The sequence below is a fragment of the Pan troglodytes genome, chromosome 9 (genome assembly GCF_028858775.2).
Source record: "Pan troglodytes isolate AG18354 chromosome 9, NHGRI_mPanTro3-v2.0_pri, whole genome shotgun sequence".
Classification (NCBI taxonomy): Eukaryota; Metazoa; Chordata; class Mammalia; order Primates; family Hominidae; genus Pan; species Pan troglodytes.
In genome coordinates, this window is record NC_072407.2 from 129,022,747 (window position 1) to 129,039,080 (window position 16,334).

Consider the following 16,334-nt stretch of genomic DNA (forward strand, 5'->3'; position numbering starts at 1 on the left):
TGGAAGATCAAATGACACAACAAATGGGAAAGCCCATGGAGGAACACATAGTGCTTGGAAAATGCACAGCATTTTCATGCTCATTGGCAGCTGGCCGGGCCCCACCCTGTTAGCCAGGGAGTCCTCTTCATCTCCACAGCCAAAATTAATCTATTTCTCTGCTCTAGTGCTTCTAGTCTTTTTGAAACAACATCACTTTTGGTTGCTTTCATCCAAACTGCAAAGAGTATTTGAATTCACATTACTGCCTTTAGTGAGATTCTCTTTTTTACCTCCATATTTTTTTTTTTTGACACACATTTGCCATGGTGCCTGGGACCCAGTGCAGAGGAGATTAGCTCTGTGTTCAGCCACTGGCCATGCCTCTGAGGAGCAGAGCTTTCTGTTTATCTCTTAGAAGCAGATGCTTTGGATTTTATCCTGGGGGAATTTATCAGGGTGCTCTGAATTCATTCATTCATTCATTCTCGTATTCCTCTCCACCATGAATACACACACACACACACACACACACACACACACACACACAACCTCTACACGTCAGCCATGTCAATGTTGTTTGCTGTATATTTGGGAGGATGTTTGCCATTTAGAGCCATTCTGGAATTGTCTGTAGTTTACTTCTCTTCCCTCTAAGCACATCCTTAGCTTGGGTTACTTTACCCCGTCAGTGGCAGCCTGTCTTGGCCCCAGTCCTTACATGTAGCCAATGCATATGGATTTCTTCCAGTCCCAGCAGCTCTTTCATCTGACCTGGCATTTTCAGAGCAACACCAGGGTTTTCATTTTCTTTCATACAGGTGCCTATGTTAGGATGACTTGAAGTACTCAGAGAGAGAAAGTCATTGCCCATTTGTTCAAAGGGTTCATTTTTCTTTTTTTTCAAGCACGAGTACACATGGGCATGCAATTACAAATGCACAGCTCTTACCATGAGCATATTGTAAATGCATGGTTAAGTGATTGATTTATACGGTGATTTATTTATGTTTTTGTCTCCATGAATGACCGTATGTTTAGTGAGCAAGGCATGGTATTCATACAAGTATATGAATCCATGCATGCATTAATATGTGCTCATTCAGTACATATTAAGCACTAATGTGTTCAAGTGTTGTGTGTCACATACAGATACAGGTTTTTCTTTCAAGGGCTTTTAGTCTCCTAAAGGGGATGAGATATTTCCATGCAACTTTCATACAAAGTTGAGTTTTTTTCCTCCCAAGATGGTGGTTTAGAGATTTTTAGCATCCCTCAGCCACTTGGAAATAGCAAGATAGTACATAAAGATCAACCACGTGAGCTTTAATTCAAGACGGAAAATGAGAATCCACTGGAATCATGAAGGACATCCCAGATCCCAGGAAGGAGAACACTGGCAAACAGCGCCCGAAATAAAAGTGACTGGCTGATAAAAGTCGGTGAAGCCTCAGTACACAAGAGAGGAAAAGAGCCTCTGTCTGACTCACCTTTCTGCTGGGGATCCAAGTAACCCAAGCTAAGGGGTGGTGGAAGGGGTGCACTTTTGTTTCTTCCAAGCTCTGGAACTAACTTGGAGAGAGGCTTCAAGATGCTGTGAGGGAAAGACACTGGGGGAAGCTGCAGGCATTTTTCCAGACTGGGACTGACAGCAGGATGCCGTTTTTAATCCAGGAGCATAACAAGTCAGCCATTCTTTGGTGACCTAGCATCATGGCCATGCAGGCATTTTAGTCTCGGGCCAGAGATTGGATCACCTGCTCTTGAGCAGGATAGGAGCCTCCACAGCCAGAACTGTGGAAGGTGCTTCAGCAGTAGGTGCTGGAGTTATCCTCTTCGCCCATAGCAAACTGGGGGTGGGAGGAGAGCTACTAGAGCTGCAGTTTCTCCTGGGTGGTGCGACTTGCAGCCAGGGCCAGTTTGGCAACCTGGAACCAGTCTGCATGTGACATTGCTAGGTGTCCCAGCCTGCTCCCCTAAGATCATGGTGCATGGGGCCCTCTCCAACTCACCCTCAGGCAGATCTCCAGCCATTTAGAGCACCCACTTGCTTGGAGCAGCAGCCTGAGCCACTCTACCCTTCCTGGGCGTGGATCATGGTGCAGCGGGGCTTTCTCTGCTCCATGCCCAGGCAGATCTCCAGGCATTTGAAGAACCCCCTCACCTAGATCAGCAGCCTGACCCACCCTACCCTTCCTGTGTGAAGATCTTGGTATGGGGTGGGGTGTCCCTCTGTGCTCCACATCCAGGCAGATCTCCAGGCATTTGAAACACCTGCTTGACTGCATCAGCAGCCTGAGTCACTCCAACCCTCCAGTGCAGAGATCTTGGTGCAGGGGCTGTCTGTGCTCCATGCCCAGGCAGATCTCCAGGCATCTGGATCACCTACTCTCATGGAGTTTAGGCTGCCCTCATCCCCATGCAGAGACTTTGGTGCTGAGGAGGTTTCTCAGCTCCATGCATAAGTACACCTCTAGGCACTTGGTGGCCACCCACTGGATTCTCCCTCATTGCTGGTGCTTGTGCCTGCCATCATAAGACCTGATGTAGGTGGACCTTCCCAGTCTGACCCTGCCTTTTGTGGCTCCTGCCCTCCCTGGGGTTGAGCAGGGGGCTCAGACCATGGTGCGTTCCATGAATCAACCCAGAGGCAACAGAGATCTTCTGTCAGAATAAAGTATATCCCCAGCCATATTGGCCATAGCAGGCTTATATCTATAAGTGCCATATATTGGCTTATAGGTTAAATGGCATAGCCCAATATGAAACCTACCAAAAGAAATACATAGGGCTATAGAAGCAAAGCCAAAAGACACTACCTAGCATCCTCTGCAGTCACACCCTCTAGGAGGGGGGAAAAGGAAAAGGAAGGAAAAAATAATACAGTAGGGAAAGAAAGAAAAAGAAAAAAATCCTACCTGCACAAAAATAATTAAAAAAATTAGAAGTACCAGCATCTGCAGATGAGAAGAAACCAGTGCAAGAATTCAGGCATCATGAAAACTCTGAATGTAGTAACATCACCAAAGAATCACACTATCTATGTCTCCAGCAATGGTCCCAGACCAAATGGAAACTCAGAAATGATGGATAAAAGATTCAAAGCATAGATTGCAAGAAAGCTCAATGAGATCCAAGACAAGGTTGAAAATCAACACAAAGAAACTTCCAAAGCAATCCAGGAAAGGAAAGAAGAGATAAACTTCAATCAGATTAATCTTGTGAAAAATCAATCAGAGCTTCTGGAATAGAAAAACTCAAGGAATTTTGAAATGCAATTTAAAGCTTTATCAATAGACAGGACTATGCAGAAGAAAAAATTTCAGACCTTGAAGGCCAGTCTTTTGAACTAACTCAGCCAGACAAAAATACAGAGAAAATTTTTTTAAACAAAATCTTTGAGAGAGAAGGAGAAAAAAGCAAATAACCTCAAAAACATATTTGAGAAAATAATTGAAGAAAATTTCCCTAATCTTGATAGAGATGTAGACATCCATATACAAGAAATCCAGAGAAGACTTATGAGATACAACACAAAATGAACATCACTAAGGCATATAGTCATCGGGTTAATGCTAAAGAAAAAAATCTGAAAGGCAACTAGAGATAAAGGTCAGATCACATACAAAAGGATCTCCAGCAGGATAACAGTTGACTTCTCAGCAGAAACATTGCAAGTCAGGAGAGATGGGAGGCCTATTTTTAGCATTGTAAAGAAAAGAAATTCCAATCAAGAATTGTATAACCTGCCGAACTAAGCTTCATAAACATGGGAGAAATAAAAGTGTATTCAGACAAGCAAGCACTAAAGGAATTTGTTACCACTAGACTAGTCTAACAAGAGATCCCTAAAGGAGTTCTAAACATAAAAAGAAAAGAAATCTGCTACCACAAAAACACACTTAGTGCATAGCTTGCAGACCCTATAAAGCAACCACACAATAGAAACTACAAAGCAATCAGCTAATAATTTTATGACAAGATCAAAACCTCACATATCGACATTAACCTTGAAGGTAAATGGTCTAAACACCCAACTCAAAAGTCACAGAGTGGCAAGTTGGCTAAAAAAACAAGACCCATCCATCTGCTGTCTTCAGGAGAGCCATCTCACAAGTACTGACACCTACAGGCTCAAAGTAAGGGTTGAGGAACATTCTATTATGCAAAAATAAAACAAAAAATACCAGGGGTCTATTCTTATATCAGATAAAACAAACTTTAAAGAACTACACTAAAAACGGACAGTGAGATCAGGGGCCCATAATGATAAATGGTTAAGTTCAACAAGAATATGTAACTATTACAAATATATATGTACCCAACATTGGAGCACTCAGATTTATTTTTCAAAAATACAAAAAGGTGGTTTTCTGAAAAGATAAATAAAATTGGTAGATCATTATTGAGATTAACCAAGAAAAGAAAAGAAGATCCAAATAAATACAATTAAAAATGAAAGAAGAGATATTACTACTGATACAACCGAAATACAAAAGATTATTCAAGGCTACTATGAACATCTTTATGTGCATAAACTAGAAAACCTAGAGGAGATGGATAAATTCCTGGAAACATACAACCCTCCTAGATTAAACCAGGAAGATGTAGAAACTTGGAACAGACCAATAACAAGCAGCAAGATTGAAATAATAATTGAAAAATTTCCAACAAAAGAAGTCCAGGACCAGATGGATTCACAGTTAAATTCTATCAGACATTCAAAGAAGAATTAGTACCAATCCTATTGACACTATTCCACAGGATAGAGAAAACCAAGGAAGGACATAACAAAAAAAGAAAACTACAGACCAATATCTCTGAAGAACATAGATGCAAAAATCCTCAGCAAAATACTAGCTAACTGAATCCAACAGCATATCAAAAAGACAATCCACCATGATCAAGTGGGTTTCATACCAGTGATGCAGGGATGGTTTAACATCTGCAAGTCATTAAATATGATACACCACATAAACAGAATTAAAGACAAAAACCACATGATCATCTCAACAGATGCAGAAAAAGAATCTGACAAAATCCAGCATCCCTTTATTATTAAAACCCTCAGCAAAATCACCATAGAAGGGACATACCTTAAGGTAATAAAAGCTGTCTATGACAAACCCACAGCCAACATTATACTGAACAGAGAAAAGTTGAAAGCATTCCCCCTGAGAACTGGAACAAGACAAGGATGCTCACTTTCATGACTTCTATTCAATGTATTACTGGAAGTCTTAGCAGGAGCAATCAGACAAGAGAATGAAATAAAGGGCATCCAAATCAATAAAGAGGAAGTCAAACTGTCACTGTTTGCTGATGATATGTTTGTATACCCAGAAAACACTAAAGACTCATCCATAAAGCTTCTAGAACTGGTAAATGAATTCAGCAAAGTTTTAGAATACAAAATTAATGTACACAAAACAGTAGCTCTGCTATACCCCAATAACAACCAAGCTGAGAATCAAATCAAGAACTCAACCACATTTATAATAGCTGCAAAAAAAAAAAATCCCACCAAAAAAACAAAAACAAAAAAGCTTAGGAATATACCTAACCAAGGAGGTGAAAGACCTCTAGAAGGAATACTACAAAACACTGCTGAAAGAAATCATAGACAACACGAACAAATGGAAACACATCTCATGCTCATGGATGGGTAGAATTAATATTGTGAAAAGGACCATACTGCCAAAAGAAATCTACAAATTAAATGCAATTCCCATCAAAATACCACCATCCTTCTTCACAGAACTAGAAAAAAAAATCCTAAAATTTATATGGAACCAAAAAAGATCCTGCATAGCCAAAGCAAGACTAAATAAAAAGAAAAAAATCTGGAGGCATCACATGACCAGACTTCAAACTCTACTATAAGGCCATAGTCACCAAAACAGCATGGTACTGGTATAAAAATAGGCACATAGACCAATGGAACAGAATAGAGAACCCAGAAATAAAGCCAAACACTTACAGCCAACTAATCTTTGACAAAGCAAATTAAAACATAAAATGGGGAAAATATACCTGTTCAACAAATGATGCTTGGATAGTTGGCAAGCCACAGGTAGAAGAATAAAACTGGTCCTCATCTCTCACCTTATACAATAATCAACTCAAGCTGGATCAAAGACTTAAATCTAAGACCTGAAACCATAAAAATTCTAGAAGATAACATCAGAAAAACCCTTCTAGACATTGGCTTAGGTGAAGACTTCATGACCAAGAACACAAAAGCAAATGCAACAAAAACAAAGATAAATAGATGGGACGAAATTAAACTCAAAAGCTCCTGCACAGCAAAAGCTGGCCGTAAAGCAGAGTTAACAGACAACCCAAAGAGTGGGAGAAAAGTCTTCACAATCTGTACATCCAACAAAGGACTAATTTCCATAATCTACAAAGAACTCAAATAAATTAGCAAGAAAATAAAACAATCCTACCAAAAAGTGGGCTAAGGACATGAATAGACAATTCTCAAAAGAAGATATACAAATGGCTAAGAAGCATATGGAAAATTGCTCAACATCACTAATTATAAGGGAAATGCAAATCAAAGCTATAATGTGATACCACCTCACTCCTGCAAGAATGGCCATAATCAAAAAATAAAAAAATAGTAGATGTTGGTGTGAGTGTGGTGAAAAGGAAACACTTTTACACTGTTGGTGGCAAAGTAAACTAGTACAACCACTATGGAAAACAGTGTGGAGATTCCTTAAAGAACTAAAAGTAGATCTACCATTTGATCCAGCAATCCCACTACTAGGTATCTATCTACCCAGAGGAAAAAAGTCATTATATGAAAAAGATACTTGCACATGCATGTTTATAGCAGCACAATTTACAATTGCAAAAATATGGAACCAGCCCTAATGCCCATCAATCAAAGTGTGGATAAAGAAAATGTGAGATATATATATATATATATATACATACATACATACACACACACACATATATATATGTATTGTGTGATATATATATATGTGTGTATATACACACACACACACATACACACACACCATGGAATACTACTCAGCCATAAAAAAGAAACAAAATAATGGCATTCACAGCAAGACGGATGGAATTAGAGACTATTATTTTAAGTGAAGTAACTCAGGAATGGAAAACCAAACTATATGTTCTCACTCGTAATTGGGAGCTAAGCTCTGAGGACGCGAAGGCATAAGAATGACACAGTGGACTTGGGGACTCTGGGGAAAGGGTGGGGGGGTAAGGGATAAAAGACTACACACTGGGTACAGTATACACTGTGTGGGTGATGGGTGCACCAAAATCTCAGAAATCACCACTAAAGAACTTATTCATGCAACCAAACACCACCTGTTCCCCCAAAACTACTGAAATAAAAAATAGAAAATAAAAAACTTCTAGACTTACAAAAAGACTTAGATAGCCACACAATAATAGTGGGAGACTTCAACACCCTGCTGACAGCATTAGACAGATTATCGAGACAAAAAACTAACAAAGAAATTCTAAACTTGACATTGACCATTTGGACATAATAGATACCTACAGAATACTCCACCCATCAAACACAGAATACTTATTTCTCTTATCTGCACAGAGAACATACTGCAAGGTTGACCACATGCTTGGCCATAAAGCACTCTCAATAACTTAAAAAAAAATCGCACAAACTCTACTCTTGGACCACAGTGGAATAAAAATAGAAATTAATGCCAAGAATATCTCTCAAAACTATACAATTATCTGGAAATTAAACAACTTGCTTCTGAATGACTTTTGCGTAAACAATGTAATTAAGATAGAATTTTTTTAAAAAAAGTTTGAAGTAAATAAAAACAGAGATACAACATACCAAAATCTCTGGGATGCAGCAAAAGCCTTTAAGAGGAAAGTTTCTAGCACTAAATGCCTACTTCAAAAAGCTAGAAAAGTCTCAAATTAACATTCTAACATCACACCTAGAGAAACTAGAAAAACAAGAACAAACTAACCCCAAAGGTAGCAAGGAAAATTAATGAAAACAAAAGTTGTTTTTTTTTGTAAAAATAAACCAAACCACTAGACCAATAGCTAGATTAGCAAAGAAAAAAAGAGAGAAGATCCAAATAAGCACAACTAGAAATACAAAGGTGATATTACAACTGATCCCATGGACATATTAAAGATTCTCAGAGAGTACTATGAACATCTCTAAGCACATGGACTAAAAAATCTAGAGGAAATCAATATATTCCTGGAAACACATACCCTCCCAAGACTGAATCAGGAATAAATTAAAACATTGAACAGATTAATATGGAGTTCCAAAATTGAATCAGTATTAAAAGCCTGTACCAATGAAAAGTCTTGGACCAGATGGATTCATAGCCTAATTCTACCAGACATAGGAAGAAAAGCTGGTACCAATTCTACTGCAACTATTCCAAAAAAATCGATGAGGAGGTACTCCACCCTAATTCTATAAAGCTAACATCACCCTGATACCAAAATCTGGAAAAGACACAACAGAAAAAGAAAACTACAATATCCCTGATGAACACAGATGCAGATATCCTCAACAAAATACTAGAAAACTGAATTCAACAGCATACCAAGAGGTTAATTTACCATGATCAAGTAGGCTTTATTCCTGGTATGCAAGGTCAGTTCAATATATGTAAATCAATAAGTGTGATTCACTAAATAAACAGAATTAAAAACAAAAACCATATGATCATCTCAATAGACATGGAAAATACTCTCAATAAAATCCAGCATCCCTTCATGATAAAAACCCGCAAAGAAATGAGGCATTGAAGAAACATACCTCGCAATAATAAGAGCCATCAATGACAAACCGACAGCCAACATCGTACTGAATGGGCAAAAACTGGAAGCATTCCCCTTGAGAACTGGAACAAGAAAAGGAAGCCCACTTGGCCATTCCTATTCAACGTAGTATTGGAAGTACTAACCAGAGCTATCAGGCAAGAGAAAGAAATAAAAGGCATCCAAATAAGAAAAAGAAAAAGTCAAATTATCTCTCCTCATGGATGATATAATCCTATACCTAGAAAACCCTATAGACTCTGCCAAAAGCCTCCAGGAACTAATAAATGACATCAATAAAGTTTCAGGATACAAAATCCATGTACAAAAACCAGTGGCATTTCTATACGTCAATAACATTCAAGATGAAAGCCCAATCAAGAATGCAATCTCATTTACAATAGCCACACAAAAAATAAAATACCTAGAAATGTAACTAACCAAGGAGTTAAAATATCCGTAACACTGCCAAAATGAATCATAGATGACACAAACAAATGGAAAAACATGCCATGTTCATGAATTGGAAGAATCGGTATCATTAAAATGGACATTCTACCTAAAGCGATATACAGATGCAGTGCTATTCCTATCAAACTACTGATGTTGTTTTTTATGGAACTAGAAAAAAAACTATCCTAAAATTCATATGGAACCAGAAAAGAGACTGAATAGCCAAAGCAATCCTAAGCAAAAAGAACAAAGCCAGAGGCATCACATTACTCTACTTCAAACTATGCTATAAAGCTACAGTAATCAAAACAGCATAATACTGGTACAAAAACAGACACATAGACCAATGAAACAGAAGAGAGAACCTGGAAATAAAGCCACACACCTACATCAATCTGTCGTTGACAAAAATAGACAGTATTTTTGGACACTCCCCTTTTTTAGGACACTCTCAATAAATGGTGCTGGAATAGCTGGCTAGGCATATACAGAAGAATAAAACTGGACCCTTACTTTTCACCATCTACAAAAATCAACATATGATGGATTAAAGATTTAAATGTAAGACCTCAAACTATGAGAATCCTAGAAGCAAACCTAGGAAACACCATTCTGGACATTGGCCTTGGGAAGGAATTTATGTCTAAGTCCTCAAAAGTAATTCCAGTGAAAACAAAAATTGAAAAGTGGTACCCAATTAAACAAAAGAACTTCTGCACATCAAAAGAAACTATTAACAGAATAGACAACCTAAAGAATAAGAGAAAATACTTACAAACTATGCATCTGACAAAAGTCTAACATCCTGAATCTATAAGGAACTTAAACAATTCAACAAGCATAAAAACAAATAACATCATCGAAAAATGGGCATGTGATATGAACAGACACTTCTCAAAAGAAGACATACAAGTGGCTAACAAACATACGAAAAAATGCTGTACATCACTAATCATCAGAGGAACATAAATCAAAATCACAATGAGATATTATTTCATACCAGTCAGAATGGTTATTATTGAAAAGTCAAGGCCAGGTGCAGTGGCTCATGCCTGTAAACCCAGCACTTTGGGAGGCAGAGGCAGGAGGGTCACTTGAGTCCAGAAGTTCAAAACCAACCTGGGCAACATCATGAGACTTCATCTTTCCAAAAGAAAAAAAAAAAGATAAAAATTGACCAGAAAAATAGCCGGGTGTGGTGGCACATACCTATAGTCCAAGCTACACAAAAGGCTGAGACAGGAAAGTTGCTTGAGTCCAGGAGGTCAAGGCTGCAGTGAGCCATGTTCATGCCGCTGCACTCAGCCTGGGTGACAGAGCAAGATCTATCTCAAACAATGATCTAAAAACAATAGATTCTGGTGAGGCAGTGGAGAAAAGGGAATGCTTATACATTGTTTGTGGGAATGTAAATTAGTTCAGCCACTGTGAAAAGCAGTTTAGAGATTTCTCAAATAACTTAAAACAGAACAACCATTTGACCTAGCAATCCCATTACTGAGTATATATCCAAAACAAAACAATCATTTATACCAAAAAGACACATGCACTTATATGTTCATCACTACACTATTCACAATAGCAAAGTCATTAAATCAACCTAGGTGCCAATCGATGATGTAATAAGGAGAATGTGGTGCATATACACCATGGAATACTATGCAGCCATACAAATGAAATATGTCCTTTGCAGCAACATGGATGCAGCTGGAGGCTATTATCCTAAGTGAATTAATGCAGGAACAGGAAACCAAATACACATATTCTCCCTTATAAGAAGGTGCTAAACATTGGGTACCCATGGACACAAATATGGCAACAACAGAAACTGGGGACTATGAGAAGGGGGAGGGCAAGATGGGCAAAAGGTTGAAAAACTAACTAGTGGGTGCTATGCACAGTACCTGGGTAATGGGATCATTTGTACCCCAAACCTCAACATCACTTAATATGTCCAGGTAAAAAACCTGCACATGTATGCACTGAATCTAAAATAAAAGTTGAAAAGAACAAGAAAATGATTAGGGTCAGGAAAGGAATAAATAAAATGAGAGCAGAGGGATATAACCTTGCTTTCAGCTGGATATCAGGGATAACTCCTAGGAGGAGATGGAATTTGAGCAAAGGATTTGAACCTGTGGAAATAAACACTGCTCTCCAGGTTGAGTGAACCCGTGGGACAATGGCACATACCTAGAAATGCTGATATATAGTGAATAGCAAGAAGTTCAGCCTGGCCGAAACACCTGGGCTGGGTGAAGGGAGGGTGATAGATGTGATCTGTCTATGTTAGATTGTGGGGAACTCTGGGTTCAAATTAAGGAAGCTTAAATTTTGGATCTTGTGTATCAGGAGATGGGATGTTTTTGAGACAGATCAGTAAGATAATCAGAGTAGTGCTTTAGGAAGATCACTTTGTAGGGATCTGTAAAACAAATTAGAGATGTAGAAGACTAGAGGCATGAAAAGTAGTTAAGAGGCTATTACAGTAATCCAGATGAATAAGGATTGTGTGAATTAGGGTGGTGGCAGAGGTTGGTAAAGGAAATATGAATGACTCAACATTGACAAAGCTCAAAAAATGGAAAGATGATGACGAGGGTATGGGGCTTGAGATGATGGAGATGTCATAACACACATAAGGAACACAGCCTGGAAAGCTTATTTCTTTTTTGATTGGGGTAAAGGATGAAAGGTGGGTTTAGTTTGGCATGTGTTGAGTTTACCGTGCTGGTGGGAACATTTAGGTGGAAAACTTCAGCAAATCATTGAACGTTTGGAAGTGGCACTCGGGACTGATTTCAGAACTGAAGTTAAATTTGACGATCATATTTACAGAGGGGCTAATGGAAGCCTTAAAAGTGAATGCCTTGTTAAGAGAAAAGATACAGAGGAAGGATTAAAGGGCTGGCAGAGTTAAATATCTATATTCAGGATGAGGGAAAAGAGGAAGGAGAACAAAGAGGTAGAAACACATCTGTATATTGTCTCTAGCTAGCCTGTGCATGAGCACACACGCAAACACACACACACACACACACACACATACACACACAGTTTAGACTAAAATTCACACATATTAAGATTACTGGTATATTCAATTTCACATAGTTGGAAGAAAACAGAAGAGAGATAGTGTCTCAGTAACCAAGGAGGGGAGGATGATTGATAGTGTCAAGCATAGACAGAAGAGCAATACATGAAGAGAAACAGCTAGTTTTGTGCATGAAGATGGTATGTTTACATGGGCACAAGCACGTGCATGCCTGTGAGTGTATATCTGAGTGTTTTGAGGGGGAAGGTACTATATAAGTAGGGACTAGAAAAGAAATGGGATGAAGTTGTCAATCAGGAGACAGCAATAAGAAGAATCATCATATATCAGAACAAATGGATATCCAACAAAATGTTTTCTTCATGGTTATTTTGATTCCTTAAAGCCTGAGCTTGGTTTCTGAACCTTGATTTGATTCTGTGTGGTGTATTCAGCAAATCTTGCTTCATTTTAGGCCTCGAGTCTTTCAATAGGTGTGGAATTACTAGGTGACTTGCTTTGCTCCAGTTCTTCCTCATGTCAATGAGGGCCTTTCAGTAATTAGTCTCTTGAATATGAAACACATTTTGAGCAGAAGGCTGGTCAGAGTATTTAGTTTGTTCCAGCATATACTCTACCGAATGGTGGGGATGGCACTTTATTACCCATTTGAATTATTCTTTTTAAATAGGATGGACTGTGTTCTGCTTATTTTTCTGGGTTAGGAATCTTCTTACCTAAATTTAGTCAAATACATAATTCATATTGAATGTGGAAAGGAACTAGTTTGGGACAAGAAACCAAGGCAAAGAATCCTCCTTAGCAACAAATAGGATAATGGACTTAATTCTTAATAGTGTCTCATCATTTTTCTCTATTATATTGCATTTGATTTCGTTTCTCTTTCAGGCTCTCATTTCCTTAAAGTTTAGTTAACATTACACTCTCAGAACCCAATCCCAGTGAGGGATGGCTCAGGGGATGTAACTCCAGTCAATACTTAAATGCCACTCTTCCAAAGATGATGAGAGAGGCAAAGAGGATGAGATGATTTGGCCTATATGTTGGTCATGCGCACTTTATTCCCATAATTATTATTTTTCATTTAACAGTTATTGAATGAGGCACACTCCTCTGTGACTGCATTCCTCCCATTGTTCCTCCCACCCTTTCCCTCCCTCCCCTCACCTTGCCTGCCTTCCTGCCTTCCTTCTTTAATTATAAAACAACATGTTAAAGATTCTGGTCCTGAAACCTCATTCCAGTTCATAAAAAAACTAAATTCAAAGAACCTTGATTTTTTTTTCCCTCTTCACAGACTTTGTCATGAGAATTCTTAGCTGATTTCCCTTGTGGCATGCCTGGGTCACATGAGTGTGTGTGTATGTGTGTGTGTGTGTGCGCGTAAGGGATGAAAACAGGCCTGTCTTTATGGAACAGGTACAGTATTTCACAGCCGGCTGGCTAGGAATGGAATTCTTCTATGAAGAGCTACTTTTCTGTATCCTGAACTGATTAGCAGATGCAAATTCTACACTGAATGCTGATAAGACCAAACCACACACATCTGTGTATCTATAGATGGTGTGCACATGCACACATACACACTATTTTTATTAAAATGCACACACATCTGTATTACTGCTACATTCACTTCTACATAGTTGAAAATCCTTCCTTTTGCAGCTTCAAAGATAGCCAGGCAGGAGTTATTTTATAGAATGGAAGTAATTTCTATGGGGCCAAGCAATAATAAGGAAATTGGAAGTCAAGGACTATCTTCCGAATGGAGAAGAAGCTCCATCAACCACAGAAGGAAATTATGATCACTCCTGCCATCCTGCTCCTTTGTGTATCCAGGTAACCTCTATCAAGAACGTGTGTTTCCCTAGGCTTAGAATGGGGCTTTCTTCCATCACTGCAGCCCACTCCGTTCTCCAACATAACTCTTTTAGCAGCTTAAACTTCAATTATGACTCTGTAATAATTTGGTTGTGTGGCTATTTCCACCACTTCCTACCCACCTTGGAAAGGTGTATTTCCAGAGGTTAGGTCCTGGCAGCAGCTTCCATGGACCCTCCATGTTCAGAGGTGAGGGCTGATTCAGCACTTTCCTGGCTGGACAGTTCCTGGCCCAAGCCTCTGGCTTCTTCTTCCCTGGCCTTCCACTCCCTTCCTCTGGTAAGGCTCTGGCATCAGATACAAGGACCCCAGTAGCTACAGAGGCCAGTGAATGAGCAATGAGCCTGCTGCAGAGCCTTCATTTCTCATTGTCTCTTCATCCAGACCAATTAGCCCTTCCACTGCCCCACAGTGAAAAAAAAAATGATGCATGTGAACTTGGCATCATGGGGAGGCCCCCGAGGTGTAGGTATTAAGTATATATGAGATTTCCTCTTTTATCATTGTCATGTACTTTTCACAGACATTCATCTCAGGACTTCCCAGAAGACAGACCCACCCCCAATTTTCCTGTCCCTTCTGGTTTCAGTCACTGCTCTCTTACCTTGTCTTCCTTCTCTTCCCAGGATGAAGGGGAGAATTGGAGTCTTGCACAATGAAAGGACAACATTGCTGCCAAAACAATCCATCGTGACTGTAGACATATTTTCCACCCTCATCCTGCAGGTTTTCTGCCAGTTGTTGGCCCCTCATCAATTTTGCTCCTGGGCAGTCTGAGGTGGAACATAATTTTGTATAAAACAAATTATGCTCAACCTCACTTATAATCAGGGAAATGTGAGTCAAAACCACAATAAAATATCACCTCATGCTGTTTAGGATTGCTGTTATCAAGTAGACAAGAAAGAAGTGTTGGTGAGGGTAAGGAGAAAATAAAATCTTTGCACACTGTTGGTGGGAATGTAAGTTGGTAAAGCCACTATCAAAGGCAATATGAAGGATTCTCAAAAAATTAAAAATAAAATTGCCAAATGATCCATCAATCCTTCTTCTGGACACATAATCAAAGGAAATGAAATCAGTATCTCAAATAGATATTTGCACCCCATATCCATTGCATCCTTTTTTGTAATAGCCAAGATATGGGAGCAATCGAAGTGTCCATCAGCAAATGAATGGATAAAGAAATCATGGTACATATATACAGTGGAATATTATTCAGACATAAAAAGGAAGGAAATCCTGTCATTTCTGAAGACATTAATGAACCCAGAGGACAACTAAGTGAAATAAGCTAGATATAGGAAGACAAAAACCACATGATCTCACTTACATGTGGAATCTAAAAAAGTCAAACTCATAGAAGCAGAGAGTAGAATAGTGGTTGTCAAGGGCTTGGGATAATTGAGGAGATGTTGGTTAAAGGGTACAAACTTTAAGTTATAAGATGAACAAGTTCTGGCGCTCTACTATATAGTATGGGTGATGACGGATGTGTTAATTAATTTGATTGTGACATTCATTACACGATGTATATGTATAACAAATCATCACATTGTACACCTTGGATATATTCCATCTTTATTTATCAATTAAATATTTCAAAATGTTTTTAAAAAGGAAGGCAAAATGGGCCAAAAGGAGTAACTACTTTGTGTAGAGCTGATGTCCAGGCTAGAATTTCTAAACTTTTTCTGTAACCTAGAGTCTCTTTTATACTTTTGACTTACCTATTATTCATAACAGATCTCAGGAACCCTCATCACACTGCCTGTTGCTAAAAACTCAAAGGAGTTATTGTTATATGAACAACCCAAGTTAATGCAGTCATTAATGGAAATACAGAGTCTTGACTGAAAGAGATCATTTCTATTTTTTGTTGCGATAGTCAGATCATAGCCAGTCACATCTTTTAGGGAGGATGCAAATAGGCTGGAGTTCCTTCAGCAAACAGGATGCTGTAGAATAAAATATTCTACATGAGAATACTTAAACAAATTGGAGTGCCTGGTGCCACCATGTAAATTGTGAGGTGTCAGACAGGCTGGTCTTTGGATTAGAGATTGGACTTACTCTCTGTGGCCCTATGAGTAGAGCAGGTCCGGGTGGGGCTGGGCAGGGAGGAAGATCATCTTAAAGTGATAGATGTAGGCTC

The 16,334-nt window shown here is 38.8% G+C and overlaps 1 long non-coding RNA gene across 5 annotated transcripts in view; it reads left to right on the plus strand.

The window, feature by feature from the left end:
- Positions 1 to 15,100, plus strand: part of LOC104001367 (uncharacterized) — a 77,174-nt gene extending 62,074 nt beyond the window's left edge. For 2 of the 5 annotated variants that reach the window (XR_008537903.2, XR_008537904.2), the window contains 2 exons: positions 13,964 to 14,137; positions 14,806 to 15,059. This is a non-coding gene — a long non-coding RNA (uncharacterized LOC104001367). Of the gene's footprint in view, positions 1 to 13,963; positions 14,138 to 14,805 lie in introns of all 5 variants that reach the window. The other 3 variants (XR_008537902.2, XR_010147346.1, XR_010147345.1) reach the window with 2 other exon arrangements.
- The last annotated feature ends 1,234 nt before the right edge of the window (positions 15,101 to 16,334 follow it).